Genomic DNA, 24,253 nt, shown 5'->3' with positions numbered 1-24,253 from the left:
GCGTCTGCAGCATCTTCTCGGCAGAATGCTATGGCGCTTGACGACAGTCCCACTTTCCCTTAAGACAACTGCTCGGGAAGCAGCTTGAAGTTGATACCGACCGGAGCATCGGTGGTTCAGTGGTAGAATGCTCGCCTGCCACGCGGGCGGCCCGGGTTCGATTCCCGGCCGATGCATCATTTTGCTTTTCCCGCGGTAATGCTGCCGTGTGGCTTGCGCGCTTGACATGCACGATCCACAAGAATGTATAGCTGGATTCCCTTGAGAAGAACCGAGAACGCAGCACTGGCGGGTCCCCACTGGGACGCTCGCATCATGTTCTATAGACTAGCGTCGGCCTGGCCTCACAAGTTGCTGTGTCCAGGTGCCTCCGAGGCACTGAACTTTAACGACAAGGAGTGCTGCCTATCGTTGCAAAAGCTGCAGCAACACCGCAATCAACTGGGCCGGCAATGCACGTGTAGCAAACAGAACACGTTATCCAGGAAGTACAGTGTCTTCACGTCTAACATTCGGTATGATACTTACCCAGTTTCCAGGACAAACGGTTCACCGGTGCCTCGGTAGCGCAGTAGGCAGCGCGTAAGTCTCATAATCTTAAGGTCGTGAGTTCGATCCTCACCCGGGGCATTTAATTTTCTGTGACTGATGGTGGTGCTGTTGCTGGGGCCCCAACTTATTTCTTGTTTGTTATCCACAACGCTTCAGCGGGAAAATGTTTACTTCCTGTTATTGCTACTTACAGCTTCCCTTTTCCTCTTCTCCCAGCAGAGCATGAAGCCAAAAGCATTGCTCTGAGACGTTTGAGGTGCGCGCCTTGCCAGTCAGCATGCGCAAAGATGCTCGCAAAGAGAGATGGGCGCGGACGCGGGACTCGGCACGAAATGCGCCAAGGGACCGTCCGAACCGTCGAAGAAACGCACAGATCCGGTGTGGTCTAGTGGCTAGGATACCTGGCTTTCACCCAGGAGGCCCGGGTTCGATTCCCGGTACCGGAACGGAATTTTTTCCACACTACTCGTGACAAGTTTGAGCTGTCCGAGCTGCCGTTTCCCGTCCTGCTCGCAATATAGCTACTGTTTCGTGACAGTCAGCAGAATATAGACGAGGGAAGCAGACACACGACGGCCATAGAAATGGTGTATGGCTTCATGCCACACGGTTCCAGTGTAGGCCTGAGCAACTGCATCTGTCGAGGCCCGTTAGCTCAGTTGGTTAGAGCGTCGTGCTAATAACGCGAAGGTCGTGGGTTCGATCCCCCCACGGGCCACTACGCATTTACTACTACGAAAAGGCAGCGCCTATTTCAGCTGGCGAGTGTGATGACCACCCTGCGTGGAAGTTGACAGAGGTTCCGAACCCGACCTGTCGGGAAGCGCTACAGCATTCACTCGCCAATGGCCATAGTGTGCTCGATACACTGGTTCTCAACCGATAAAGAGAAAATGAGAGGAAATGTCCGATTGCCGATGCGTAACAACTTTGGCCCTTGTCAGTACTTGGGCGGGTAAGTGCATCGGAACACAGGGTACTGTTGGCAGTTTTACTTCCTATTTTTCTTTCTCCTTTGTTTTCGGAGCCACAGCCCGATTCGGTCAGGGAGACGCCACCGTGAAATGAAGGGGCGTGCTGTGTGTCCATCGCCTCGCCTCTCCTTACCTCTCTCAGTCGTTTCTCGTGCTTGTTGTTTTGATATAGGCCGATTTGAGAGCGTCAGCTCTCGCGTCAGCCGAGCAAAGTCGAGACAAGTCGAGACACACTACAGGCTGGTCTGCAGCGAGTAACAGGGAGGAAAACAAAACATTAATTTCAAGGCGCGTGGCAAAAGTACCCATACGCGAAATTAAAAGCCTGCTGCGGTGGCCGGGAATCGAACCCGGATCAACTGCTTGGAAGGCAACTATGCTGACCATTACACCACCACCGCACAAGGGAGCGCCCCGGCGCCGCACTGTGTCGGCTTCCCGCCTGTCGGCAGCGGCCGAAGGTGATGGTACCTGGCAGGCGCATTTCGAGGTAGGCTAGGGGAGCACATCCAGACGCATTCGGACAGCATATCCGCGCACATTTCGCATCCTTTGGCAAGAGTCGGCTCTGGCGACGCAAGAGTACGCAGAGGACGGCGTTCTGGCGGCGATTTTAAGCAGTACAGTGCAGGGTTCAGCGTCTGCAGCATCTTCTCGGCAGAATGCTATGGCGCTTGACGACAGTCCCACTTTCCCTTAAGACAACTGCTCGGGAAGCAGCTTGAAGTTGATACCGACCGGAGCATCGGTGGTTCAGTGGTAGAATGCTCGCCTGCCACGCGGGCGGCCCGGGTTCGATTCCCGGCCGATGCATCATTTTGCTTTTCCCGCGGTAATGCTGCCGTGTGGCTTGCGCGCTTGACATGCACGATCCACAAGAATGTATAGCTGGATTCCCTTGAGAAGAACCGAGAACGCAGCACTGGCGGGTCCCCACTGGGACGCTCGCATCATGTTCTATAGACTAGCGTCGGCCTGGCCTCACAAGTTGCTGTGTCCAGGTGCCTCCGAGGCACTGAACTTTAACGACAAGGAGTGCTGCCTATCGTTGCAAAAGCTGCAGCAACACCGCAATCAACTGGGCCGGCAATGCACGTGTAGCAAACAGAACACGTTATCCAGGAAGTACAGTGTCTTCACGTCTAACATTCGGTATGATACTTACCCAGTTTCCAGGACAAACGGTTCACCGGTGCCTCGGTAGCGCAGTAGGCAGCGCGTAAGTCTCGTAATCTTAAGGTCGTGAGTTCGATCCTCACCCGGGGCATTTAATTTTCTGTGACTGATGGTGGTGCTGTTGCTGGGGCCCCAACTTATTTCTTGTTTGTTATCCACAACGCTTCAGCGGGAAAATGTTTACTTCCTGTTATTGCTACTTACAGCTTCCCTTTTCCTCTTCTCCCAGCAGAGCATGAAGCCAAAAGCATTGCTCTGAGACGTTTGAGGTGCGCGCCTTGCCAGTCAGCATGCGCAAAGATGCTCGCAAAGAGAGATGGGCGCGGACGCGGGACTCGGCACGAAATGCGCCAAGGGACCGTCCGAACCGTCGAAGAAACGCACAGATCCGGTGTGGTCTAGTGGCTAGGATACCTGACTTTCACCCAGGAGGCCCGGGTTCGATTCCCGGTACCGGAACGGAATTTTTTCCACACTACTCGTGACAAGTTTGAGCTGTCCGAGCTGCCGTTTCCCGTCCTGCTCGCAATATAGCTACTGTTTCGTGACAGTCAGCAGAATATAGACGAGGGAAGCAGACACACGACGGCCATAGAAATGGTGTATGGCTTCATGCCACACGGTTCCAGTGTAGGTCTGAGCAACTGCATCTGTCGAGGCCCGTTAGCTCAGTTGGTTAGAGCGTCGTGCTAATAACGCGAAGGTCGTGGGTTCGATCCCCCCACGGGCCACTACGCTTTTACTACTACGAAAAGGCAGCGCCTATTTCAGCTGGCGAGTGTGATGACCACCCTGCGTGGAAGTTGACAGAGGTTCCGAACCCGACCTGTCGGGAAGCGCTACAGCATTCACTCGCCAATGGCCATAGTGTGCTCGATACACTGGTTCTCAACCGATAAAGAGAAAATGAGAGGAAATGTCCGATTGCCGATGCGTAACAACTTTGGCCCTTGTCAGTACTTGGGCGGGTAAGTGCATCGGAACACAGGGTACTGTTGGCAGTTTTACTTCCTATTTTTCTTTCTCCTTTGTTTTCGGAGCCACAGCCCGATTCGGTCAGGGAGACGCCACCGTGAAATGAAGGGGCGTGCTGTGTGTCCATCGCCTCGCCTCTCCTTACCTCTCTCAGTCGTTTCTCGTGCTTGTTGTTTTGATATAGGCCGATTTGAGAGCGTCAGCTCTCGCGTCAGCCGAGCAAAGTCGAGACAAGTCGAGACACACTACAGGCTGGTCTGCAGCGAGTAACAGGGAGGAAAACAAAACATTAATTTCAAGGCGCGTGGCAAAAGTACCCATACGCGAAATTAAAAGCCTGCTGCGGTGGCCGGGAATCGAACCCGGATCAACTGCTTGGAAGGCAACTATGCTGACCATTACACCACCACCGCACAAGGGAGCGCCCCGGCGCCGCACTGTGTCGGCTTCCCGCCTGTCGGCAGCGGCCGAAGGTGATGGTACCTGGCAGGCGCATTTCGAGGTAGGCTAGGGGAGCACATCCAGACGCATTCGGACAGCATATCCGCGCACATTTCGCATCCTTTGGCAAGAGTCGGCTCTGGCGACGCAAGAGTACGCAGAGGACGGCGTTCTGGCGGCGATTTTAAGCAGTACAGTGCAGGGTTCAGCGTCTGCAGCATCTTCTCGGCAGAATGCTATGGCGCTTGACGACAGTCCCACTTTCCCTTAAGACAACTGCTCGGGAAGCAGCTTGAAGTTGATACCGACCGGAGCATCGGTGGTTCAGTGGTAGAATGCTCGCCTGCCACGCGGGCGGCCCGGGTTCGATTCCCGGCCGATGCATCATTTTGCTTTTCCCGCGGTAATGCTGCCGTGTGGCTTGCGCGCTTGACATGCACGATCCACAAGAATGTATAGCTGGATTCCCTTGAGAAGAACCGAGAACGCAGCACTGGCGGGTCCCCACTGGGACGCTCGCATCATGTTCTATAGACTAGCGTCGGCCTGGCCTCACAAGTTGCTGTGTCCAGGTGCCTCCGAGGCACTGAACTTTAACGACAAGGAGTGCTGCCTATCGTTGCAAAAGCTGCAGCAACACCGCAATCAACTGGGCCGGCAATGCACGTGTAGCAAACAGAACACGTTATCCAGGAAGTACAGTGTCTTCACGTCTAACATTCGGTATGATACTTACCCAGTTTCCAGGACAAACGGTTCACCGGTGCCTCGGTAGCGCAGTAGGCAGCGCGTAAGTCTCGTAATCTTAAGGTCGTGAGTTCGATCCTCACCCGGGGCATTTAATTTTCTGTGACTGATGGTGGTGCTGTTGCTGGGGCCCCAACTTATTTCTTGTTTGTTATCCACAACGCTTCAGCGGGAAAATGTTTACTTCCTGTTATTGCTACTTACAGCTTCCCTTTTCCTCTTCTCCCAGCAGAGCATGAAGCCAAAAGCATTGCTCTGAGACGTTTGAGGTGCGCGCCTTGCCAGTCAGCATGCGCAAAGATGCTCGCAAAGAGAGATGGGCGCGGACGCGGGACTCGGCACGAAATGCGCCAAGGGACCGTCCGAACCGTCGAAGAAACGCACAGATCCGGTGTGGTCTAGTGGCTAGGATACCTGGCTTTCACCCAGGAGGCCCGGGTTCGATTCCCGGTACCGGAACGGAATTTTTTCCACACTACTCGTGACAAGTTTGAGCTGTCCGAGCTGCCGTTTCCCGTCCTGCTCGCAATATAGCTACTGTTTCGTGACAGTCAGCAGAATATAGACGAGGGAAGCAGACACACGACGGCCATAGAAATGGTGTATGGCTTCATGCCACACGGTTCCAGTGTAGGTCTGAGCAACTGCATCTGTCGAGGCCCGTTAGCTCAGTTGGTTAGAGCGTCGTGCTAATAACGCGAAGGTCGTGGGTTCGATCCCCCCACGGGCCACTACGCTTTTACTACTACGAAAAGGCAGCGCCTATTTCAGCTGGCGAGTGTGATGACCACCCTGCGTGGAAGTTGACAGAGGTTCCGAACCCGACCTGTCGGGAAGCGCTACAGCATTCACTCGCCAATGGCCATAGTGTGCTCGATACACTGGTTCTCAACCGATAAAGAGAAAATGAGAGGAAATGTCCGATTGCCGATGCGTAACAACTTTGGCCCTTGTCAGTACTTGGGCGGGTAAGTGCATCGGAACACAGGGTACTGTTGGCAGTTTTACTTCCTATTTTTCTTTCTCCTTTGTTTTCGGAGCCACAGCCCGATTCGGTCAGGGAGACGCCACCGTGAAATGAAGGGGCGTGCTGTGTGTCCATCGCCTCGCCTCTCCTTACCTCTCTCAGTCGTTTCTCGTGCTTGTTGTTTTGATATAGGCCGATTTGAGAGCGTCAGCTCTCGCGTCAGCCGAGCAAAGTCGAGACAAGTCGAGACACACTACAGGCTGGTCTGCAGCGAGTAACAGGGAGGAAAACAAAACATTAATTTCAAGGCGCGTGGCAAAAGTACCCATACGCGAAATTAAAAGCCTGCTGCGGTGGCCGGGAATCGAACCCGGATCAACTGCTTGGAAGGCAACTATGCTGACCATTACACCACCACCGCACAAGGGAGCGCCCCGGCGCCGCACTGTGTCGGCTTCCCGCCTGTCGGCAGCGGCCGAAGGTGATGGTACCTGGCAGGCGCATTTCGAGGTAGGCTAGGGGAGCACATCCAGACGCATTCGGACAGCATATCCGCGCACATTTCGCATCCTTTGGCAAGAGTCGGCTCTGGCGACGCAAGAGTACGCAGAGGACGGCGTTCTGGCGGCGATTTTAAGCAGTACAGTGCAGGGTTCAGCGTCTGCAGCATCTTCTCGGCAGAATGCTATGGCGCTTGACGACAGTCCCACTTTCCCTTAAGACAACTGCTCGGGAAGCAGCTTGAAGTTGATACCGACCGGAGCATCGGTGGTTCAGTGGTAGAATGCTCGCCTGCCACGCGGGCGGCCCGGGTTCGATTCCCGGCCGATGCATCATTTTGCTTTTCCCGCGGTAATGCTGCCGTGTGGCTTGCGCGCTTGACATGCACGATCCACAAGAATGTATAGCTGGATTCCCTTGAGAAGAACCGAGAACGCAGCACTGGCGGGTCCCCACTGGGACGCTCGCATCATGTTCTATAGACTAGCGTCGGCCTGGCCTCACAAGTTGCTGTGTCCAGGTGCCTCCGAGGCACTGAACTTTAACGACAAGGAGTGCTGCCTATCGTTGCAAAAGCTGCAGCAACACCGCAATCAACTGGGCCGGCAATGCACGTGTAGCAAACAGAACACGTTATCCAGGAAGTACAGTGTCTTCACGTCTAACATTCGGTATGATACTTACCCAGTTTCCAGGACAAACGGTTCACCGGTGCCTCGGTAGCGCAGTAGGCAGCGCGTAAGTCTCGTAATCTTAAGGTCGTGAGTTCGATCCTCACCCGGGGCATTTAATTTTCTGTGACTGATGGTGGTGCTGTTGCTGGGGCCCCAACTTATTTCTTGTTTGTTATCCACAACGCTTCAGCGGGAAAATGTTTACTTCCTGTTATTGCTACTTACAGCTTCCCTTTTCCTCTTCTCCCAGCAGAGCATGAAGCCAAAAGCATTGCTCTGAGACGTTTGAGGTGCGCGCCTTGCCAGTCAGCATGCGCAAAGATGCTCGCAAAGAGAGATGGGCGCGGACGCGGGACTCGGCACGAAATGCGCCAAGGGACCGTCCGAACCGTCGAAGAAACGCACAGATCCGGTGTGGTCTAGTGGCTAGGATACCTGGCTTTCACCCAGGAGGCCCGGGTTCGATTCCCGGTACCGGAACGGAATTTTTTCCACACTACTCGTGACAAGTTTGAGCTGTCCGAGCTGCCGTTTCCCGTCCTGCTCGCAATATAGCTACTGTTTCGTGACAGTCAGCAGAATATAGACGAGGGAAGCAGACACACGACGGCCATAGAAATGGTGTATGGCTTCATGCCACACGGTTCCAGTGTAGGTCTGAGCAACTGCATCTGTCGAGGCCCGTTAGCTCAGTTGGTTAGAGCGTCGTGCTAATAACGCGAAGGTCGTGGGTTCGATCCCCCCACGGGCCACTACGCTTTTACTACTACGAAAAGGCAGCGCCTATTTCAGCTGGCGAGTGTGATGACCACCCTGCGTGGAAGTTGACAGAGGTTCCGAACCCGACCTGTCGGGAAGCGCTACAGCATTCACTCGCCAATGGCCATAGTGTGCTCGATACACTGGTTCTCAACCGATAAAGAGAAAATGAGAGGAAATGTCCGATTGCCGATGCGTAACAACTTTGGCCCTTGTCAGTACTTGGGCGGGTAAGTGCATCGGAACACAGGGTACTGTTGGCAGTTTTACTTCCTATTTTTCTTTCTCCTTTGTTTTCGGAGCCACAGCCCGATTCGGTCAGGGAGACGCCACCGTGAAATGAAGGGGCGTGCTGTGTGTCCATCGCCTCGCCTCTCCTTACCTCTCTCAGTCGTTTCTCGTGCTTGTTGTTTTGATATAGGCCGATTTGAGAGCGTCAGCTCTCGCGTCAGCCGAGCAAAGTCGAGACAAGTCGAGACACACTACAGGCTGGTCTGCAGCGAGTAACAGGGAGGAAAACAAAACATTAATTTCAAGGCGCGTGGCAAAAGTACCCATACGCGAAATTAAAAGCCTGCTGCGGTGGCCGGGAATCGAACCCGGATCAACTGCTTGGAAGGCAACTATGCTGACCATTACACCACCACCGCACAAGGGAGCGCCCCGGCGCCGCACTGTGTCGGCTTCCCGCCTGTCGGCAGCGGCCGAAGGTGATGGTACCTGGCAGGCGCATTTCGAGGTAGGCTAGGGGAGCACATCCAGACGCATTCGGACAGCATATCCGCGCACATTTCGCATCCTTTGGCAAGAGTCGGCTCTGGCGACGCAAGAGTACGCAGAGGACGGCGTTCTGGCGGCGATTTTAAGCAGTACAGTGCAGGGTTCAGCGTCTGCAGCATCTTCTCGGCAGAATGCTATGGCGCTTGACGACAGTCCCACTTTCCCTTAAGACAACTGCTCGGGAAGCAGCTTGAAGTTGATACCGACCGGAGCATCGGTGGTTCAGTGGTAGAATGCTCGCCTGCCACGCGGGCGGCCCGGGTTCGATTCCCGGCCGATGCATCATTTTGCTTTTCCCGCGGTAATGCTGCCGTGTGGCTTGCGCGCTTGACATGCACGATCCACAAGAATGTATAGCTGGATTCCCTTGAGAAGAACCGAGAACGCAGCACTGGCGGGTCCCCACTGGGACGCTCGCATCATGTTCTATAGACTAGCGTCGGCCTGGCCTCACAAGTTGCTGTGTCCAGGTGCCTCCGAGGCACTGAACTTTAACGACAAGGAGTGCTGCCTATCGTTGCAAAAGCTGCAGCAACACCGCAATCAACTGGGCCGGCAATGCACGTGTAGCAAACAGAACACGTTATCCAGGAAGTACAGTGTCTTCACGTCTAACATTCGGTATGATACTTACCCAGTTTCCAGGACAAACGGTTCACCGGTGCCTCGGTAGCGCAGTAGGCAGCGCGTAAGTCTCATAATCTTAAGGTCGTGAGTTCGATCCTCACCCGGGGCATTTAATTTTCTGTGACTGATGGTGGTGCTGTTGCTGGGGCCCCAACTTATTTCTTGTTTGTTATCCACAACGCTTCAGCGGGAAAATGTTTACTTCCTGTTATTGCTACTTACAGCTTCCCTTTTCCTCTTCTCCCAGCAGAGCATGAAGCCAAAAGCATTGCTCTGAGACGTTTGAGGTGCGCGCCTTGCCAGTCAGCATGCGCAAAGATGCTCGCAAAGAGAGATGGGCGCGGACGCGGGACTCGGCACGAAATGCGCCAAGGGACCGTCCGAACCGTCGAAGAAACGCACAGATCCGGTGTGGTCTAGTGGCTAGGATACCTGGCTTTCACCCAGGAGGCCCGGGTTCGATTCCCGGTACCGGAACGGAATTTTTTCCACACTACTCGTGACAAGTTTGAGCTGTCCGAGCTGCCGTTTCCCGTCCTGCTCGCAATATAGCTACTGTTTCGTGACAGTCAGCAGAATATAGACGAGGGAAGCAGACACACGACGGCCATAGAAATGGTGTATGGCTTCATGCCACACGGTTCCAGTGTAGGCCTGAGCAACTGCATCTGTCGAGGCCCGTTAGCTCAGTTGGTTAGAGCGTCGTGCTAATAACGCGAAGGTCGTGGGTTCGATCCCCCCACGGGCCACTACGCATTTACTACTACGAAAAGGCAGCGCCTATTTCAGCTGGCGAGTGTGATGACCACCCTGCGTGGAAGTTGACAGAGGTTCCGAACCCGACCTGTCGGGAAGCGCTACAGCATTCACTCGCCAATGGCCATAGTGTGCTCGATACACTGGTTCTCAACCGATAAAGAGAAAATGAGAGGAAATGTCCGATTGCCGATGCGTAACAACTTTGGCCCTTGTCAGTACTTGGGCGGGTAAGTGCATCGGAACACAGGGTACTGTTGGCAGTTTTACTTCCTATTTTTCTTTCTCCTTTGTTTTCGGAGCCACAGCCCGATTCGGTCAGGGAGACGCCACCGTGAAATGAAGGGGCGTGCTGTGTGTCCATCGCCTCGCCTCTCCTTACCTCTCTCAGTCGTTTCTCGTGCTTGTTGTTTTGATATAGGCCGATTTGAGAGCGTCAGCTCTCGCGTCAGCCGAGCAAAGTCGAGACAAGTCGAGACACACTACAGGCTGGTCTGCAGCGAGTAACAGGGAGGAAAACAAAACATTAATTTCAAGGCGCGTGGCAAAAGTACCCATACGCGAAATTAAAAGCCTGCTGCGGTGGCCGGGAATCGAACCCGGATCAACTGCTTGGAAGGCAACTATGCTGACCATTACACCACCACCGCACAAGGGAGCGCCCCGGCGCCGCACTGTGTCGGCTTCCCGCCTGTCGGCAGCGGCCGAAGGTGATGGTACCTGGCAGGCGCATTTCGAGGTAGGCTAGGGGAGCACATCCAGACGCATTCGGACAGCATATCCGCGCACATTTCGCATCCTTTGGCAAGAGTCGGCTCTGGCGACGCAAGAGTACGCAGAGGACGGCGTTCTGGCGGCGATTTTAAGCAGTACAGTGCAGGGTTCAGCGTCTGCAGCATCTTCTCGGCAGAATGCTATGGCGCTTGACGACAGTCCCACTTTCCCTTAAGACAACTGCTCGGGAAGCAGCTTGAAGTTGATACCGACCGGAGCATCGGTGGTTCAGTGGTAGAATGCTCGCCTGCCACGCGGGCGGCCCGGGTTCGATTCCCGGCCGATGCATCATTTTGCTTTTCCCGCGGTAATGCTGCCGTGTGGCTTGCGCGCTTGACATGCACGATCCACAAGAATGTATAGCTGGATTCCCTTGAGAAGAACCGAGAACGCAGCACTGGCGGGTCCCCACTGGGACGCTCGCATCATGTTCTATAGACTAGCGTCGGCCTGGCCTCACAAGTTGCTGTGTCCAGGTGCCTCCGAGGCACTGAACTTTAACGACAAGGAGTGCTGCCTATCGTTGCAAAAGCTGCAGCAACACCGCAATCAACTGGGCCGGCAATGCACGTGTAGCAAACAGAACACGTTATCCAGGAAGTACAGTGTCTTCACGTCTAACATTCGGTATGATACTTACCCAGTTTCCAGGACAAACGGTTCACCGGTGCCTCGGTAGCGCAGTAGGCAGCGCGTAAGTCTCATAATCTTAAGGTCGTGAGTTCGATCCTCACCCGGGGCATTTAATTTTCTGTGACTGATGGTGGTGCTGTTGCTGGGGCCCCAACTTATTTCTTGTTTGTTATCCACAACGCTTCAGCGGGAAAATGTTTACTTCCTGTTATTGCTACTTACAGCTTCCCTTTTCCTCTTCTCCCAGCAGAGCATGAAGCCAAAAGCATTGCTCTGAGACGTTTGAGGTGCGCGCCTTGCCAGTCAGCATGCGCAAAGATGCTCGCAAAGAGAGATGGGCGCGGACGCGGGACTCGGCACGAAATGCGCCAAGGGACCGTCCGAACCGTCGAAGAAACGCACAGATCCGGTGTGGTCTAGTGGCTAGGATACCTGGCTTTCACCCAGGAGGCCCGGGTTCGATTCCCGGTACCGGAACGGAATTTTTTCCACACTACTCGTGACAAGTTTGAGCTGTCCGAGCTGCCGTTTCCCGTCCTGCTCGCAATATAGCTACTGTTTCGTGACAGTCAGCAGAATATAGACGAGGGAAGCAGACACACGACGGCCATAGAAATGGTGTATGGCTTCATGCCACACGGTTCCAGTGTAGGTCTGAGCAACTGCATCTGTCGAGGCCCGTTAGCTCAGTTGGTTAGAGCGTCGTGCTAATAACGCGAAGGTCGTGGGTTCGATCCCCCCACGGGCCACTACGCTTTTACTACTACGAAAAGGCAGCGCCTATTTCAGCTGGCGAGTGTGATGACCACCCTGCGTGGAAGTTGACAGAGGTTCCGAACCCGACCTGTCGGGAAGCGCTACAGCATTCACTCGCCAATGGCCATAGTGTGCTCGATACACTGGTTCTCAACCGATAAAGAGAAAATGAGAGGAAATGTCCGATTGCCGATGCGTAACAACTTTGGCCCTTGTCAGTACTTGGGCGGGTAAGTGCATCGGAACACAGGGTACTGTTGGCAGTTTTACTTCCTATTTTTCTTTCTCCTTTGTTTTCGGAGCCACAGCCCGATTCGGTCAGGGAGACGCCACCGTGAAATGAAGGGGCGTGCTGTGTGTCCATCGCCTCGCCTCTCCTTACCTCTCTCAGTCGTTTCTCGTGCTTGTTGTTTTGATATAGGCCGATTTGAGAGCGTCAGCTCTCGCGTCAGCCGAGCAAAGTCGAGACAAGTCGAGACACACTACAGGCTGGTCTGCAGCGAGTAACAGGGAGGAAAACAAAACATTAATTTCAAGGCGCGTGGCAAAAGTACCCATACGCGAAATTAAAAGCCTGCTGCGGTGGCCGGGAATCGAACCCGGATCAACTGCTTGGAAGGCAACTATGCTGACCATTACACCACCACCGCACAAGGGAGCGCCCCGGCGCCGCACTGTGTCGGCTTCCCGCCTGTCGGCAGCGGCCGAAGGTGATGGTACCTGGCAGGCGCATTTCGAGGTAGGCTAGGGGAGCACATCCAGACGCATTCGGACAGCATATCCGCGCACATTTCGCATCCTTTGGCAAGAGTCGGCTCTGGCGACGCAAGAGTACGCAGAGGACGGCGTTCTGGCGGCGATTTTAAGCAGTACAGTGCAGGGTTCAGCGTCTGCAGCATCTTCTCGGCAGAATGCTATGGCGCTTGACGACAGTCCCACTTTCCCTTAAGACAACTGCTCGGGAAGCAGCTTGAAGTTGATACCGACCGGAGCATCGGTGGTTCAGTGGTAGAATGCTCGCCTGCCACGCGGGCGGCCCGGGTTCGATTCCCGGCCGATGCATCATTTTGCTTTTCCCGCGGTAATGCTGCCGTGTGGCTTGCGCGCTTGACATGCACGATCCACAAGAATGTATAGCTGGATTCCCTTGAGAAGAACCGAGAACGCAGCACTGGCGGGTCCCCACTGGGACGCTCGCATCATGTTCTATAGACTAGCGTCGGCCTGGCCTCACAAGTTGCTGTGTCCAGGTGCCTCCGAGGCACTGAACTTTAACGACAAGGAGTGCTGCCTATCGTTGCAAAAGCTGCAGCAACACCGCAATCAACTGGGCCGGCAATGCACGTGTAGCAAACAGAACACGTTATCCAGGAAGTACAGTGTCTTCACGTCTAACATTCGGTATGATACTTACCCAGTTTCCAGGACAAACGGTTCACCGGTGCCTCGGTAGCGCAGTAGGCAGCGCGTAAGTCTCATAATCTTAAGGTCGTGAGTTCGATCCTCACCCGGGGCATTTAATTTTCTGTGACTGATGGTGGTGCTGTTGCTGGGGCCCCAACTTATTTCTTGTTTGTTATCCACAACGCTTCAGCGGGAAAATGTTTACTTCCTGTTATTGCTACTTACAGCTTCCCTTTTCCTCTTCTCCCAGCAGAGCATGAAGCCAAAAGCATTGCTCTGAGACGTTTGAGGTGCGCGCCTTGCCAGTCAGCATGCGCAAAGATGCTCGCAAAGAGAGATGGGCGCGGACGCGGGACTCGGCACGAAATGCGCCAAGGGACCGTCCGAACCGTCGAAGAAACGCACAGATCCGGTGTGGTCTAGTGGCTAGGATACCTGGCTTTCACCCAGGAGGCCCGGGTTCGATTCCCGGTACCGGAACGGAATTTTTTCCACACTACTCGTGACAAGTTTGAGCTGTCCGAGCTGCCGTTTCCCGTCCTGCTCGCAATATAGCTACTGTTTCGTGACAGTCAGCAGAATATAGACGAGGGAAGCAGACACACGACGGCCATAGAAATGGTGTATGGCTTCATGCCACACGGTTCCAGTGTAGGTCTGAGCAACTGCATCTGTCGAGGCCCGTTAGCTCAGTTGGTTAGAGCGTCGTGCTAATAACGCGAAGGTCGTGGGTTCGATCCCCCCACGGGCCACTACGCTTTTACTACTACGAAAAGGCAGCGCCTATTTCAGCTGGCGAGTGTGATGACCACCCTGCGTGGAAGTTGACAGAGGTTCCGAACCCGACCTGTCGGGAAGCGCTACAGCATTCACTCGCCAATGGCCATAGTGTGCTCGATACACTGGTTCTCAACCGATAAAGAGAAAATGAGAGGAAATGTCCGATTGCCGATGCGTAACAACTTTGGCCCTTGTCAGTACTTGGGCGGGTAAGTGCATCGGAACACAGGGTACTGTTGGCAGTTTTACTTCCTATTTTTCTTTCTCCTTTGTTTTCGGAGCCACAGCCCGATTCGGTCAGGGAGACGCCACCGTGAAATGAAGGGGCGTGCTGTGTGTCCATCGCCTCGCCTCTCCTTACCTCTCTCAGTCGTTTCTCGTGCTTGTTGTTTTGATATAGGCCGATTTGAGAGCGTCAGCTCTCGCGTCAGCCGAGCAAAGTCGAGACAAGTCGAGACACACTACAGGCTGGTCTGCAGCGAGTAACAGGGAGGAAAACAAAACATTAATTTCAAGGCGCGTGGCAAAAGTACCCATACGCGAAATTAAAAGCCTGCTGCGGTGGCCGGGAATCGAACCCGGATCAACTGCTTGGAAGGCAACTATGCTGACCATTACACCACCACCGCACAAGGGAGCGCCCCGGCGCCGCACTGTGTCGGCTTCCCGCCTGTCGGCAGCGGCCGAAGGTGATGGTACCTGGCAGGCGCATTTCGAGGTAGGCTAGGGGAGCACATCCAGACGCATTCGGACAGCATATCCGCGCACATTTCGCATCCTTTGGCAAGAGTCGGCTCTGGCGACGCAAGAGTACGCAGAGGACGGCGTTCTGGCGGCGATTTTAAGCAGTACAGTGCAGGGTTCAGCGTCTGCAGCATCTTCTCGGCAGAATGCTATGGCGCTTGACGACAGTCCCACTTTCCCTTAAGACAACTGCTCGGGAAGCAGCTTGAAGTTGATACCGACCGGAGCATCGGTGGTTCAGTGGTAGAATGCTCGCCTGCCACGCGGGCGGCCCGGGTTCGATTCCCGGCCGATGCATCATTTTGCTTTTCCCGCGGTAATGCTGCCGTGTGGCTTGCGCGCTTGACATGCACGATCCACAAGAATGTATAGCTGGATTCCCTTGAGAAGAACCGAGAACGCAGCACTGGCGGGTCCCCACTGGGACGCTCGCATCATGTTCTATAGACTAGCGTCGGCCTGGCCTCACAAGTTGCTGTGTCCAGGTGCCTCCGAGGCACTGAACTTTAACGACAAGGAGTGCTGCCTATCGTTGCAAAAGCTGCAGCAACACCGCAATCAACTGGGCCGGCAATGCACGTGTAGCAAACAGAACACGTTATCCAGGAAGTACAGTGTCTTCACGTCTAACATTCGGTATGATACTTACCCAGTTTCCAGGACAAACGGTTCACCGGTGCCTCGGTAGCGCAGTAGGCAGCGCGTAAGTCTCATAATCTTAAGGTCGTGAGTTCGATCCTCACCCGGGGCATTTAATTTTCTGTGACTGATGGTGGTGCTGTTGCTGGGGCCCCAACTTATTTCTTGTTTGTTATCCACAACGCTTCAGCGGGAAAATGTTTACTTCCTGTTATTGCTACTTACAGCTTCCCTTTTCCTCTTCTCCCAGCAGAGCATGAAGCCAAAAGCATTGCTCTGAGACGTTTGAGGTGCGCGCCTTGCCAGTCAGCATGCGCAAAGATGCTCGCAAAGAGAGATGGGCGCGGACGCGGGACTCGGCACGAAATGCGCCAAGGGACCGTCCGAACCGTCGAAGAAACGCACAGATCCGGTGTGGTCTAGTGGCTAGGATACCTGGCTTTCACCCAGGAGGCCCGGGTTCGATTCCCGGTACCGGAACGGAATTTTTTCCACACTACTCGTGACAAGTTTGAGCTGTCCGAGCTGCCGTTTCCCGTCCTGCTCGCAATATAGCTACTGTTTCGTGACAGTCAGCAGAATATAGACGAGGGAAGCAGACACACGACGGCCATAGAAATGGTGTATGGCTTCATGCCACACGGTTCCAGTGTAGGCCTGAGCAACTGCATCTGTCGAGGCCCGTTAGCTCAGTTGGTTAGAGCGTCGTGCTAATAACGCGAAGGTCGTGGGTTCGATCCCCCCACGGGCCACTACGCATTTACTACTACGAAAAGGCAGCGCCTATTTCAGCTGGCGAGTGTGACGACCACCCTGCGTGGAAGTTGACAGAGGTTCCGAACCCGACCTGTCGGGAAGCGCTACAGCATTCACTCGCCAATGGCCATAGTGTGCTCGATACACTGGTTCTCAACCGATAAAGAGAAAATGAGAGGAAATGTCCGATTGCCGATGCGTAACAACTTTGGCCCTTGTCAGTACTTGGGCGGGTAAGTGCATCGGAACACAGGGTACTGTTGGCAGTTTTACTTCCTATTTTTCTTTCTCCTTTGTTTTCGGAGCCACAGCCCGATTCGGTCAGGGAGACGCCACCGTGAAATGAAGGGGCGTGCTGTGTGTCCATCGCCTCGCCTCTCCTTACCTCTCTCAGTCGTTTCTCGTGCTTGTTGTTTTGATATAGGCCGATTTGAGAGCGTCAGCTCTCGCGTCAGCCGAGCAAAGTCGAGACAAGTCGAGACACACTACAGGCTGGTCTGCAGCGAGTAACAGGGAGGAAAACAAAACATTAATTTCAAGGCGCGTGGCAAAAGTACCCATACGCGAAATTAAAAGCCTGCTGCGGTGGCCGGGAATCGAACCCGGATCAACTGCTTGGAAGGCAACTATGCTGACCATTACACCACCACCGCACAAGGGAGCGCCCCGGCGCCGCACTGTGTCGGCTTCCCGCCTGTCGGCAGCGGCCGAAGGTGATGGTACCTGGCAGGCGCATTTCGAGGTAGGCTAGGGGAGCACATCCAGACGCATTCGGACAGCATATCCGCGCACATTTCGCATCCTTTGGCAAGAGTCGGCTCTGGCGACGCAAGAGTACGCAGAGGACGGCGTTCTGGCGGCGATTTTAAGCAGTACAGTGCAGGGTTCAGCGTCTGCAGCATCTTCTCGGCAGAATGCTATGGCGCTTGACGACAGTCCCACTTTCCCTTAAGACAACTGCTCGGGAAGCAGCTTGAAGTTGATACCGACCGGAGCATCGGTGGTTCAGTGGTAGAATGCTCGCCTGCCACGCGGGCGGCCCGGGTTCGATTCCCGGCCGATGCATCATTTTGCTTTTCCCGCGGTAATGCTGCCGTGTGGCTTGCGCGCTTGACATGCACGATCCACAAGAATGTATAGCTGGATTCCCTTGAGAAGAACCGAGAACGCAGCACTGGCGGGTCCCCACTGGGACGCTCGCATCATGTTCTATAGACTAGCGTCGGCCTGGCCTCACAAGTTGCTGTGTCCAGGTGCCTCCGAGGCACTGAACTTTAACGACAAGGAGTGCTGCCTATCGTTGCAAAAGCTGCAGCAACACCGCAATCAACTGGGCCGGCAATGCACGTGTAGCAAACAGAACACGTTATCCAGGAAGTACAGTGTCTTCACGTCTAACATTCGGTATGATACTTACCCAGTTTCCAGGACAAACGGTTCACCGGTGCCTCGGTAGCGCAGTAGGCAGCGCGTAAGTCTCATAATCTTAAGGTCGTGAGTTCGATCCTCACCCGGGGCATTTAATTTTCTGTGACTGATGGTGGTGCTGTTGCTGGGGCCCCAACTTATTTCTTGTTTGTTATCCACAACGCTTCAGCGGGAAAATGTTTACTTCCTGTTATTGCTACTTACAGCTTCCCTTTTCCTCTTCTCCCAGCAGAGCATGAAGCCAAAAGCATTGCTCTGAGACGTTTGAGGTGCGCGCCTTGCCAGTCAGCATGCGCAAAGATGCTCGCAAAGAGAGATGGGCGCGGACGCGGGACTCGGCACGAAATGCGCCAAGGGACCGTCCGAACCGTCGAAGAAACGCACAGATCCGGTGTGGTCTAGTGGCTAGGATACCTGGCTTTCACCCAGGAGGCCCGGGTTCGATTCCCGGTACCGGAACGGAATTTTTTCCACACTACTCGTGACAAGTTTGAGCTGTCCGAGCTGCCGTTTCCCGTCCTGCTCGCAATATAGCTACTGTTTCGTGACAGTCAGCAGAATATAGACGAGGGAAGCAGACACACGACGGCCATAGAAATGGTGTATGGCTTCATGCCACACGGTTCCAGTGTAGGCCTGAGCAACTGCATCTGTCGAGGCCCGTTAGCTCAGTTGGTTAGAGCGTCGTGCTAATAACGCGAAGGTCGTGGGTTCGATCCCCCCACGGGCCACTACGCATTTACTACTACGAAAAGGCAGCGCCTATTTCAGCTGGCGAGTGTGATGACCACCCTGCGTGGAAGTTGACAGAGGTTCCGAACCCGACCTGTCGGGAAGCGCTACAGCATTCACTCGCCAATGGCCATAGTGTGCTCGATACACTGGTTCTCAACCGATAAAGAGAAAATGAGAGGAAATGTCCGATTGCCGATGCGTAACAACTTTGGCCCTTGTCAGTACTTGGGCGGGTAAGTGCATCGGAACACAGGGTACTGTTGGCAGTTTTACTTCCTATTTTTCTTTCTCCTTTGTTTTCGGAGCCACAGCCCGATTCGGTCAGGGAGACGCCACCGTGAAATGAAGGGGCGTGCTGTGTGTCCATCGCCTCGCCTCTCCTTACCTCTCTCAGTCGTTTCTCGTGCTTGTTGTTTTGATATAGGCCGATTTGAGAGCGTCAGCTCTCGCGTCAGCCGAGCAAAGTCGAGACAAGTCGAGACACACTACAGGCTGGTCTGCAGCGAGTAACAGGGAGGAAAACAAAACATTAATTTCAAGGCGCGTGGCAAAAGTACCCATACGCGAAATTAAAAGCCTGCTGCGGTGGCCGGGAATCGAACCCGGATCAACTGCTTGGAAGGCAACTATGCTGACCATTACACCACCACCGCACAAGGGAGCGCCCCGGCGCCGCACTGTGTCGGCTTCCCGCCTGTCGGCAGCGGCCGAAGGTGATGGTACCTGGCAGGCGCATTTCGAGGTAGGCTAGGGGAGCACATCCAGACGCATTCGGACAGCATATCCGCGCACATTTCGCATCCTTTGGCAAGAGTCGGCTCTGGCGACGCAAGAGTACGCAGAGGACGGCGTTCTGGCGGCGATTTTAAGCAGTACAGTGCAGGGTTCAGCGTCTGCAGCATCTTCTCGGCAGAATGCTATGGCGCTTGACGACAGTCCCACTTTCCCTTAAGACAACTGCTCGGGAAGCAGCTTGAAGTTGATACCGACCGGAGCATCGGTGGTTCAGTGGTAGAATGCTCGCCTGCCACGCGGGCGGCCCGGGTTCGATTCCCGGCCGATGCATCATTTTGCTTTTCCCGCGGTAATGCTGCCGTGTGGCTTGCGCGCTTGACATGCACGATCCACAAGAATGTATAGCTGGATTCCCTTGAGAAGAACCGAGAACGCAGCACTGGCGGGTCCCCACTGGGACGCTCGCATCATGTTCTATAGACTAGCGTCGGCCTGGCCTCACAAGTTGCTGTGTCCAGGTGCCTCCGAGGCACTGAACTTTAACGACAAGGAGTGCTGCCTATCGTTGCAAAAGCTGCAGCAACACCGCAATCAACTGGGCCGGCAATGCACGTGTAGCAAACAGAACACGTTATCCAGGAAGTACAGTGTCTTCACGTCTAACATTCGGTATGATACTTACCCAGTTTCCAGGACAAACGGTTCACCGGTGCCTCGGTAGCGCAGTAGGCAGCGCGTAAGTCTCATAATCTTAAGGTCGTGAGTTCGATCCTCACCCGGGGCATTTAATTTTCTGTGACTGATGGTGGTGCTGTTGCTGGGGCCCCAACTTATTTCTTGTTTGTTATCCACAACGCTTCAGCGGGAAAATGTTTACTTCCTGTTATTGCTACTTACAGCTTCCCTTTTCCTCTTCTCCCAGCAGAGCATGAAGCCAAAAGCATTGCTCTGAGACGTTTGAGGTGCGCGCCTTGCCAGTCAGCATGCGCAAAGATGCTCGCAAAGAGAGATGGGCGCGGACGCGGGACTCGGCACGAAATGCGCCAAGGGACCGTCCGAACCGTCGAAGAAACGCACAGATCCGGTGTGGTCTAGTGGCTAGGATACCTGGCTTTCACCCAGGAGGCCCGGGTTCGATTCCCGGTACCGGAACGGAATTTTTTCCACACTACTCGTGACAAGTTTGAGCTGTCCGAGCTGCCGTTTCCCGTCCTGCTCGCAATATAGCTACTGTTTCGTGACAGTCAGCAGAATATAGACGAGGGAAGCAGACACACGACGGCCATAGAAATGGTGTATGGCTTCATGCCACACGGTTCCAGTGTAGGCCTGAGCAACTGCATCTGTCGAGGCCCGTTAGCTCAGTTGGTTAGAGCGTCGTGCTAATAACGCGAAGGTCGTGGGTTCGATCCCCCCACGGGCCACTACGCATTTACTACTACGAAAAGGCAGCGCCTATTTCAGCTGGCGAGTGTGATGACCACCCTGCGTGGAAGTTGACAGAGGTTCCGAACCCGACCTGTCGGGAAGCGCTACAGCATTCACTCGCCAATGGCCATAGTGTGCTCGATACACTGGTTCTCAACCGATAAAGAGAAAATGAGAGGAAATGTCCGATTGCCGATGCGTAACAACTTTGGCCCTTGTCAGTACTTGGGCGGGTAAGTGCATCGGAACACAGGGTACTGTTGGCAGTTTTACTTCCTATTTTTCTTTCTCCTTTGTTTTCGGAGCCACAGCCCGATTCGGTCAGGGAGACGCCACCGTGAAATGAAGGGGCGTGCTGTGTGTCCATCGCCTCGCCTCTCCTTACCTCTCTCAGTCGTTTCTCGTGCTTGTTGTTTTGATATAGGCCGATTTGAGAGCGTCAGCTCTCGCGTCAGCCGAGCAAAGTCGAGACAAGTCGAGACACACTACAGGCTGGTCTGCAGCGAGTAACAGGGAGGAAAACAAAACATTAATTTCAAGGCGCGTGGCAAAAGTACCCATACGCGAAATTAAAAGCCTGCTGCGGTGGCCGGGAATCGAACCCGGATCAACTGCTTGGAAGGCAACTATGCTGACCATTACACCACCACCGCACAAGGGAGCGCCCCGGCGCCGCACTGTGTCGGCTTCCCGCCTGTCGGCAGCGGCCGAAGGTGATGGTACCTGGCAGGCGCATTTCGAGGTAGGCTAGGGGAGCACATCCAGACGCATTCGGACAGCATATCCGCGCACATTTCGCATCCTTTGGCAAGAGTCGGCTCTGGCGACGCAAGAGTACGCAGAGGACGGCGTTCTGGCGGCGATTTTAAGCAGTACAGTGCAGGGTTCAGCGTCTGCAGCATCTTCTCGGCAGAATGCTATGGCGCTTGACGACAGTCCCACTTTCCCTTAAGACAACTGCTCGGGAAGCAGCTTGAAGTTGATACCGACCGGAGCATCGGTGGTTCAGTGGTAGAATGCTCGCCTGCCACGCGGGCGGCCCGGGTTCGATTCCCGGCCGATGCATCATTTTGCTTTTCCCGCGGTAATGCTGCCGTGTGGCTTGCGCGCTTGACATGCACGATCCACAAGAATGTATAGCTGGATTCCCTTGAGAAGAACCGAGAACGCAGCACTGGCGGGTCCCCACTGGGACGCTCGCATCATGTTCTATAGACTAGCGTCGGCCTGGCCTCACAAGTTGCTGTGTCCAGGTGCCTCCGAGGCACTGAACTTTAACGACAAGGAGTGCTGCCTATCGTTGCAAAAGCTGCAGCAACACCGCAATCAACTGGGCCGGCAATGCACGTGTAGCAAACAGAACACGTTATCCAGGAAGTACAGTGTCTTCACGTCTAACATTCGGTATGATACTTACCCAGTTTCCAGGACAAACGGTTCACCGGTGCCTCGGTAGCGCAGTAGGCAGCGCGTAAGTCTCATAATCTTAAGGTCGTGAGTTCGATCCTCACCCGGGGCATTTAATTTTCTGTGACTGATGGTGGTGCTGTTGCTGGGGCCCCAACTTATTTCTTGTTTGTTATCCACAACGCTTCAGCGGGAAAATGTTTACTTCCTGTTATTGCTACTTACAGCTTCCCTTTTCCTCTTCTCCCAGCAGAGCATGAAGCCAAAAGCATTGCTCTGAGACGTTTGAGGTGCGCGCCTTGCCAGTCAGCATGCGCAAAGATGCTCGCAAAGAGAGATGGGCGCGGACGCGGGACTCGGCACGAAATGCGCCAAGGGACCGTCCGAACCGTCGAAGAAACGCACAGATCCGGTGTGGTCTAGTGGCTAGGATACCTGGCTTTCACCCAGGAGGCCCGGGTTCGATTCCCGGTACCGGAACGGAATTTTTTCCACACTACTCGTGACAAGTTTGAGCTGTCCGAGCTGCCGTTTCCCGTCCTGCTCGCAATATAGCTACTGTTTCGTGACAGTCAGCAGAATATAGACGAGGGAAGCAGACACACGACGGCCATAGAAATGGTGTATGGCTTCATGCCACACGGTTCCAGTGTAGGCCTGAGCAACTGCATCTGTCGAGGCCCGTTAGCTCAGTTGGTTAGAGCGTCGTGCTAATAACGCGAAGGTCGTGGGTTCGATCCCCCCACGGGCCACTACGCATTTACTACTACGAAAAGGCAGCGCCTATTTCAGCTGGCGAGTGTGATGACCACCCTGCGTGGAAGTTGACAGAGGTTCCGAACCCGACCTGTCGGGAAGCGCTACAGCATTCACTCGCCAATGGCCATAGTGTGCTCGATACACTGGTTCTCAACCGATAAAGAGAAAATGAGAGGAAATGTCCGATTGCCGATGCGTAACAACTTTGGCCCTTGTCAGTACTTGGGCGGGTAAGTGCATCGGAACACAGGGTACTGTTGGCAGTTTTACTTCCTATTTTTCTTTCTCCTTTGTTTTCGGAGCCACAGCCCGATTCGGTCAGGGAGACGCCACCGTGAAATGAAGGGGCGTGCTGTGTGTCCATCGCCTCGCCTCTCCTTACCTCTCTCAGTCGTTTCTCGTGCTTGTTGTTTTGATATAGGCCGATTTGAGAGCGTCAGCTCTCGCGTCAGCCGAGCAAAGTCGAGACAAGTCGAGACACACTACAGGCTGGTCTGCAGCGAGTAACAGGGAGGAAAACAAAACATTAATTTCAAGGCGCGTGGCAAAAGTACCCATACGCGAAATTAAAAGCCTGCTGCGGTGGCCGGGAATCGAACCCGGATCAACTGCTTGGAAGGCAACTATGCTGACCATTACACCACCACCGCACAAGGGAGCGCCCCGGCGCCGCACTGTGTCGGCTTCCCGCCTGTCGGCAGCGGCCGAAGGTGATGGTACCTGGCAGGCGCATTTCGAGGTAGGCTAGGGGAGCACATCCAGACGCATTCGGACAGCATATCCGCGCACATTTCGCATCCTTTGGCAAGAGTCGGCTCTGGCGACGCAAGAGTACGCAGAGGACGGCGTTCTGGCGGCGATTTTAAGCAGTACAGTGCAGGGTTCAGCGTCTGCAGCATCTTCTCGGCAGAATGCTATGGCGCTTGACGACAGTCCCACTTTCCCTTAAGACAACTGCTCGGGAAGCAGCTTGAAGTTGATACCGACCGGAGCATCGGTGGTTCAGTGGTAGAATGCTCGCCTGCCACGCGGGCGGCCCGGGTTCGATTCCCGGCCGATGCATCATTTTGCTTTTCCCGCGGTAATGCTGCCGTGTGGCTTGCGCGCTTGACATGCACGATCCACAAGAATGTATAGCTGGATTCCCTTGAGAAGAACCGAGAACGCAGCACTGGCGGGTCCCCACTGGGACGCTCGCATCATGTTCTATAGACTAGCGTCGGCCTGGCCTCACAAGTTGCTGTGTCCAGGTGCCTCCGAGGCACTGAACTTTAACGACAAGGAGTGCTGCCTATCGTTGCAAAAGCTGCAGCAACACCGCAATCAACTGGGCCGGCAATGCACGT

At 54.5% G+C, this 24,253-nt stretch overlaps 56 non-coding genes across 56 annotated transcripts; 45 read left to right on the top strand and 11 right to left on the bottom strand.

The window, feature by feature from the left end:
- Positions 1–105: 105 nt before the first annotated feature.
- On the top strand, positions 106–176 carry Trnag-gcc (transfer RNA glycine (anticodon GCC)). The gene has a single exon. It is a non-coding gene; the product is annotated as a tRNA-Gly (tRNA).
- A 381-nt stretch (positions 177–557) lies between these two features.
- Positions 558–630, top strand: Trnam-cau (transfer RNA methionine (anticodon CAU)). Its single transcript has one exon. It is a non-coding gene; the product is annotated as a tRNA-Met (tRNA).
- A 296-nt stretch (positions 631–926) lies between these two features.
- Trnae-uuc (transfer RNA glutamic acid (anticodon UUC)) lies at positions 927–998 on the top strand. Its single transcript has one exon. It is a non-coding gene; the product is annotated as a tRNA-Glu (tRNA).
- Positions 999–1,196: 198 nt separating this feature from the next.
- On the top strand, positions 1,197–1,270 carry Trnai-aau (transfer RNA isoleucine (anticodon AAU)). Its single transcript has one exon. It is a non-coding gene; the product is annotated as a tRNA-Ile (tRNA).
- A 585-nt stretch (positions 1,271–1,855) lies between these two features.
- Positions 1,856–1,927, bottom strand: Trnag-ucc (transfer RNA glycine (anticodon UCC)). The gene has a single exon. It is a non-coding gene; the product is annotated as a tRNA-Gly (tRNA).
- Positions 1,928–2,268: 341 nt separating this feature from the next.
- On the top strand, positions 2,269–2,339 carry Trnag-gcc (transfer RNA glycine (anticodon GCC)). Its single transcript has one exon. It is a non-coding gene; the product is annotated as a tRNA-Gly (tRNA).
- Positions 2,340–2,720: 381 nt separating this feature from the next.
- On the top strand, positions 2,721–2,793 carry Trnat-cgu (transfer RNA threonine (anticodon CGU)). The gene has a single exon. It is a non-coding gene; the product is annotated as a tRNA-Thr (tRNA).
- Positions 2,794–3,089: 296 nt separating this feature from the next.
- Positions 3,090–3,161, top strand: Trnae-uuc (transfer RNA glutamic acid (anticodon UUC)). The gene has a single exon. It is a non-coding gene; the product is annotated as a tRNA-Glu (tRNA).
- Positions 3,162–3,359: 198 nt separating this feature from the next.
- Trnai-aau (transfer RNA isoleucine (anticodon AAU)) lies at positions 3,360–3,433 on the top strand. Its single transcript has one exon. It is a non-coding gene; the product is annotated as a tRNA-Ile (tRNA).
- A 585-nt stretch (positions 3,434–4,018) lies between these two features.
- Positions 4,019–4,090, bottom strand: Trnag-ucc (transfer RNA glycine (anticodon UCC)). Its single transcript has one exon. It is a non-coding gene; the product is annotated as a tRNA-Gly (tRNA).
- A 341-nt stretch (positions 4,091–4,431) lies between these two features.
- Trnag-gcc (transfer RNA glycine (anticodon GCC)) lies at positions 4,432–4,502 on the top strand. The gene has a single exon. It is a non-coding gene; the product is annotated as a tRNA-Gly (tRNA).
- Positions 4,503–4,883: 381 nt separating this feature from the next.
- On the top strand, positions 4,884–4,956 carry Trnat-cgu (transfer RNA threonine (anticodon CGU)). The gene has a single exon. It is a non-coding gene; the product is annotated as a tRNA-Thr (tRNA).
- A 296-nt stretch (positions 4,957–5,252) lies between these two features.
- Positions 5,253–5,324, top strand: Trnae-uuc (transfer RNA glutamic acid (anticodon UUC)). The gene has a single exon. It is a non-coding gene; the product is annotated as a tRNA-Glu (tRNA).
- Positions 5,325–5,522: 198 nt separating this feature from the next.
- On the top strand, positions 5,523–5,596 carry Trnai-aau (transfer RNA isoleucine (anticodon AAU)). The gene has a single exon. It is a non-coding gene; the product is annotated as a tRNA-Ile (tRNA).
- Positions 5,597–6,181: 585 nt separating this feature from the next.
- Positions 6,182–6,253, bottom strand: Trnag-ucc (transfer RNA glycine (anticodon UCC)). The gene has a single exon. It is a non-coding gene; the product is annotated as a tRNA-Gly (tRNA).
- A 341-nt stretch (positions 6,254–6,594) lies between these two features.
- Positions 6,595–6,665, top strand: Trnag-gcc (transfer RNA glycine (anticodon GCC)). Its single transcript has one exon. It is a non-coding gene; the product is annotated as a tRNA-Gly (tRNA).
- Positions 6,666–7,046: 381 nt separating this feature from the next.
- On the top strand, positions 7,047–7,119 carry Trnat-cgu (transfer RNA threonine (anticodon CGU)). The gene has a single exon. It is a non-coding gene; the product is annotated as a tRNA-Thr (tRNA).
- Positions 7,120–7,415: 296 nt separating this feature from the next.
- Trnae-uuc (transfer RNA glutamic acid (anticodon UUC)) lies at positions 7,416–7,487 on the top strand. Its single transcript has one exon. It is a non-coding gene; the product is annotated as a tRNA-Glu (tRNA).
- A 198-nt stretch (positions 7,488–7,685) lies between these two features.
- Positions 7,686–7,759, top strand: Trnai-aau (transfer RNA isoleucine (anticodon AAU)). The gene has a single exon. It is a non-coding gene; the product is annotated as a tRNA-Ile (tRNA).
- Positions 7,760–8,344: 585 nt separating this feature from the next.
- On the bottom strand, positions 8,345–8,416 carry Trnag-ucc (transfer RNA glycine (anticodon UCC)). Its single transcript has one exon. It is a non-coding gene; the product is annotated as a tRNA-Gly (tRNA).
- A 341-nt stretch (positions 8,417–8,757) lies between these two features.
- On the top strand, positions 8,758–8,828 carry Trnag-gcc (transfer RNA glycine (anticodon GCC)). The gene has a single exon. It is a non-coding gene; the product is annotated as a tRNA-Gly (tRNA).
- Positions 8,829–9,209: 381 nt separating this feature from the next.
- Trnam-cau (transfer RNA methionine (anticodon CAU)) lies at positions 9,210–9,282 on the top strand. Its single transcript has one exon. It is a non-coding gene; the product is annotated as a tRNA-Met (tRNA).
- A 296-nt stretch (positions 9,283–9,578) lies between these two features.
- Positions 9,579–9,650, top strand: Trnae-uuc (transfer RNA glutamic acid (anticodon UUC)). Its single transcript has one exon. It is a non-coding gene; the product is annotated as a tRNA-Glu (tRNA).
- A 198-nt stretch (positions 9,651–9,848) lies between these two features.
- Trnai-aau (transfer RNA isoleucine (anticodon AAU)) lies at positions 9,849–9,922 on the top strand. Its single transcript has one exon. It is a non-coding gene; the product is annotated as a tRNA-Ile (tRNA).
- Positions 9,923–10,507: 585 nt separating this feature from the next.
- Positions 10,508–10,579, bottom strand: Trnag-ucc (transfer RNA glycine (anticodon UCC)). The gene has a single exon. It is a non-coding gene; the product is annotated as a tRNA-Gly (tRNA).
- Positions 10,580–10,920: 341 nt separating this feature from the next.
- Positions 10,921–10,991, top strand: Trnag-gcc (transfer RNA glycine (anticodon GCC)). The gene has a single exon. It is a non-coding gene; the product is annotated as a tRNA-Gly (tRNA).
- Positions 10,992–11,372: 381 nt separating this feature from the next.
- Positions 11,373–11,445, top strand: Trnam-cau (transfer RNA methionine (anticodon CAU)). The gene has a single exon. It is a non-coding gene; the product is annotated as a tRNA-Met (tRNA).
- A 296-nt stretch (positions 11,446–11,741) lies between these two features.
- Trnae-uuc (transfer RNA glutamic acid (anticodon UUC)) lies at positions 11,742–11,813 on the top strand. Its single transcript has one exon. It is a non-coding gene; the product is annotated as a tRNA-Glu (tRNA).
- Positions 11,814–12,011: 198 nt separating this feature from the next.
- On the top strand, positions 12,012–12,085 carry Trnai-aau (transfer RNA isoleucine (anticodon AAU)). The gene has a single exon. It is a non-coding gene; the product is annotated as a tRNA-Ile (tRNA).
- Positions 12,086–12,670: 585 nt separating this feature from the next.
- Trnag-ucc (transfer RNA glycine (anticodon UCC)) lies at positions 12,671–12,742 on the bottom strand. Its single transcript has one exon. It is a non-coding gene; the product is annotated as a tRNA-Gly (tRNA).
- A 341-nt stretch (positions 12,743–13,083) lies between these two features.
- Positions 13,084–13,154, top strand: Trnag-gcc (transfer RNA glycine (anticodon GCC)). The gene has a single exon. It is a non-coding gene; the product is annotated as a tRNA-Gly (tRNA).
- Positions 13,155–13,535: 381 nt separating this feature from the next.
- Positions 13,536–13,608, top strand: Trnam-cau (transfer RNA methionine (anticodon CAU)). The gene has a single exon. It is a non-coding gene; the product is annotated as a tRNA-Met (tRNA).
- A 296-nt stretch (positions 13,609–13,904) lies between these two features.
- Trnae-uuc (transfer RNA glutamic acid (anticodon UUC)) lies at positions 13,905–13,976 on the top strand. The gene has a single exon. It is a non-coding gene; the product is annotated as a tRNA-Glu (tRNA).
- Positions 13,977–14,174: 198 nt separating this feature from the next.
- Positions 14,175–14,248, top strand: Trnai-aau (transfer RNA isoleucine (anticodon AAU)). Its single transcript has one exon. It is a non-coding gene; the product is annotated as a tRNA-Ile (tRNA).
- Positions 14,249–14,833: 585 nt separating this feature from the next.
- Trnag-ucc (transfer RNA glycine (anticodon UCC)) lies at positions 14,834–14,905 on the bottom strand. Its single transcript has one exon. It is a non-coding gene; the product is annotated as a tRNA-Gly (tRNA).
- Positions 14,906–15,246: 341 nt separating this feature from the next.
- On the top strand, positions 15,247–15,317 carry Trnag-gcc (transfer RNA glycine (anticodon GCC)). Its single transcript has one exon. It is a non-coding gene; the product is annotated as a tRNA-Gly (tRNA).
- Positions 15,318–15,698: 381 nt separating this feature from the next.
- On the top strand, positions 15,699–15,771 carry Trnam-cau (transfer RNA methionine (anticodon CAU)). Its single transcript has one exon. It is a non-coding gene; the product is annotated as a tRNA-Met (tRNA).
- A 296-nt stretch (positions 15,772–16,067) lies between these two features.
- On the top strand, positions 16,068–16,139 carry Trnae-uuc (transfer RNA glutamic acid (anticodon UUC)). Its single transcript has one exon. It is a non-coding gene; the product is annotated as a tRNA-Glu (tRNA).
- A 198-nt stretch (positions 16,140–16,337) lies between these two features.
- Positions 16,338–16,411, top strand: Trnai-aau (transfer RNA isoleucine (anticodon AAU)). The gene has a single exon. It is a non-coding gene; the product is annotated as a tRNA-Ile (tRNA).
- Positions 16,412–16,996: 585 nt separating this feature from the next.
- Positions 16,997–17,068, bottom strand: Trnag-ucc (transfer RNA glycine (anticodon UCC)). Its single transcript has one exon. It is a non-coding gene; the product is annotated as a tRNA-Gly (tRNA).
- A 341-nt stretch (positions 17,069–17,409) lies between these two features.
- Positions 17,410–17,480, top strand: Trnag-gcc (transfer RNA glycine (anticodon GCC)). The gene has a single exon. It is a non-coding gene; the product is annotated as a tRNA-Gly (tRNA).
- A 381-nt stretch (positions 17,481–17,861) lies between these two features.
- On the top strand, positions 17,862–17,934 carry Trnam-cau (transfer RNA methionine (anticodon CAU)). Its single transcript has one exon. It is a non-coding gene; the product is annotated as a tRNA-Met (tRNA).
- Positions 17,935–18,230: 296 nt separating this feature from the next.
- Positions 18,231–18,302, top strand: Trnae-uuc (transfer RNA glutamic acid (anticodon UUC)). The gene has a single exon. It is a non-coding gene; the product is annotated as a tRNA-Glu (tRNA).
- Positions 18,303–18,500: 198 nt separating this feature from the next.
- Positions 18,501–18,574, top strand: Trnai-aau (transfer RNA isoleucine (anticodon AAU)). Its single transcript has one exon. It is a non-coding gene; the product is annotated as a tRNA-Ile (tRNA).
- A 585-nt stretch (positions 18,575–19,159) lies between these two features.
- Positions 19,160–19,231, bottom strand: Trnag-ucc (transfer RNA glycine (anticodon UCC)). Its single transcript has one exon. It is a non-coding gene; the product is annotated as a tRNA-Gly (tRNA).
- A 341-nt stretch (positions 19,232–19,572) lies between these two features.
- Trnag-gcc (transfer RNA glycine (anticodon GCC)) lies at positions 19,573–19,643 on the top strand. The gene has a single exon. It is a non-coding gene; the product is annotated as a tRNA-Gly (tRNA).
- Positions 19,644–20,024: 381 nt separating this feature from the next.
- On the top strand, positions 20,025–20,097 carry Trnam-cau (transfer RNA methionine (anticodon CAU)). Its single transcript has one exon. It is a non-coding gene; the product is annotated as a tRNA-Met (tRNA).
- Positions 20,098–20,393: 296 nt separating this feature from the next.
- Trnae-uuc (transfer RNA glutamic acid (anticodon UUC)) lies at positions 20,394–20,465 on the top strand. Its single transcript has one exon. It is a non-coding gene; the product is annotated as a tRNA-Glu (tRNA).
- Positions 20,466–20,663: 198 nt separating this feature from the next.
- Positions 20,664–20,737, top strand: Trnai-aau (transfer RNA isoleucine (anticodon AAU)). The gene has a single exon. It is a non-coding gene; the product is annotated as a tRNA-Ile (tRNA).
- A 585-nt stretch (positions 20,738–21,322) lies between these two features.
- Positions 21,323–21,394, bottom strand: Trnag-ucc (transfer RNA glycine (anticodon UCC)). Its single transcript has one exon. It is a non-coding gene; the product is annotated as a tRNA-Gly (tRNA).
- A 341-nt stretch (positions 21,395–21,735) lies between these two features.
- Positions 21,736–21,806, top strand: Trnag-gcc (transfer RNA glycine (anticodon GCC)). Its single transcript has one exon. It is a non-coding gene; the product is annotated as a tRNA-Gly (tRNA).
- Positions 21,807–22,187: 381 nt separating this feature from the next.
- Positions 22,188–22,260, top strand: Trnam-cau (transfer RNA methionine (anticodon CAU)). The gene has a single exon. It is a non-coding gene; the product is annotated as a tRNA-Met (tRNA).
- A 296-nt stretch (positions 22,261–22,556) lies between these two features.
- Trnae-uuc (transfer RNA glutamic acid (anticodon UUC)) lies at positions 22,557–22,628 on the top strand. Its single transcript has one exon. It is a non-coding gene; the product is annotated as a tRNA-Glu (tRNA).
- A 198-nt stretch (positions 22,629–22,826) lies between these two features.
- Positions 22,827–22,900, top strand: Trnai-aau (transfer RNA isoleucine (anticodon AAU)). The gene has a single exon. It is a non-coding gene; the product is annotated as a tRNA-Ile (tRNA).
- A 585-nt stretch (positions 22,901–23,485) lies between these two features.
- On the bottom strand, positions 23,486–23,557 carry Trnag-ucc (transfer RNA glycine (anticodon UCC)). The gene has a single exon. It is a non-coding gene; the product is annotated as a tRNA-Gly (tRNA).
- A 341-nt stretch (positions 23,558–23,898) lies between these two features.
- Trnag-gcc (transfer RNA glycine (anticodon GCC)) lies at positions 23,899–23,969 on the top strand. Its single transcript has one exon. It is a non-coding gene; the product is annotated as a tRNA-Gly (tRNA).
- Positions 23,970–24,253: the final 284 nt, after the last annotated feature.

Source organism: Schistocerca gregaria, unplaced genomic scaffold (genome assembly GCF_023897955.1).
Source record: "Schistocerca gregaria isolate iqSchGreg1 unplaced genomic scaffold, iqSchGreg1.2 ptg000747l, whole genome shotgun sequence".
In the NCBI taxonomy this organism is placed as follows: domain Eukaryota; kingdom Metazoa; phylum Arthropoda; class Insecta; order Orthoptera; family Acrididae; genus Schistocerca; species Schistocerca gregaria.
The sequence above is the reverse complement of the archived record's forward strand: the minus strand, read 5'-3'. Positions and strand labels throughout refer to the sequence as shown.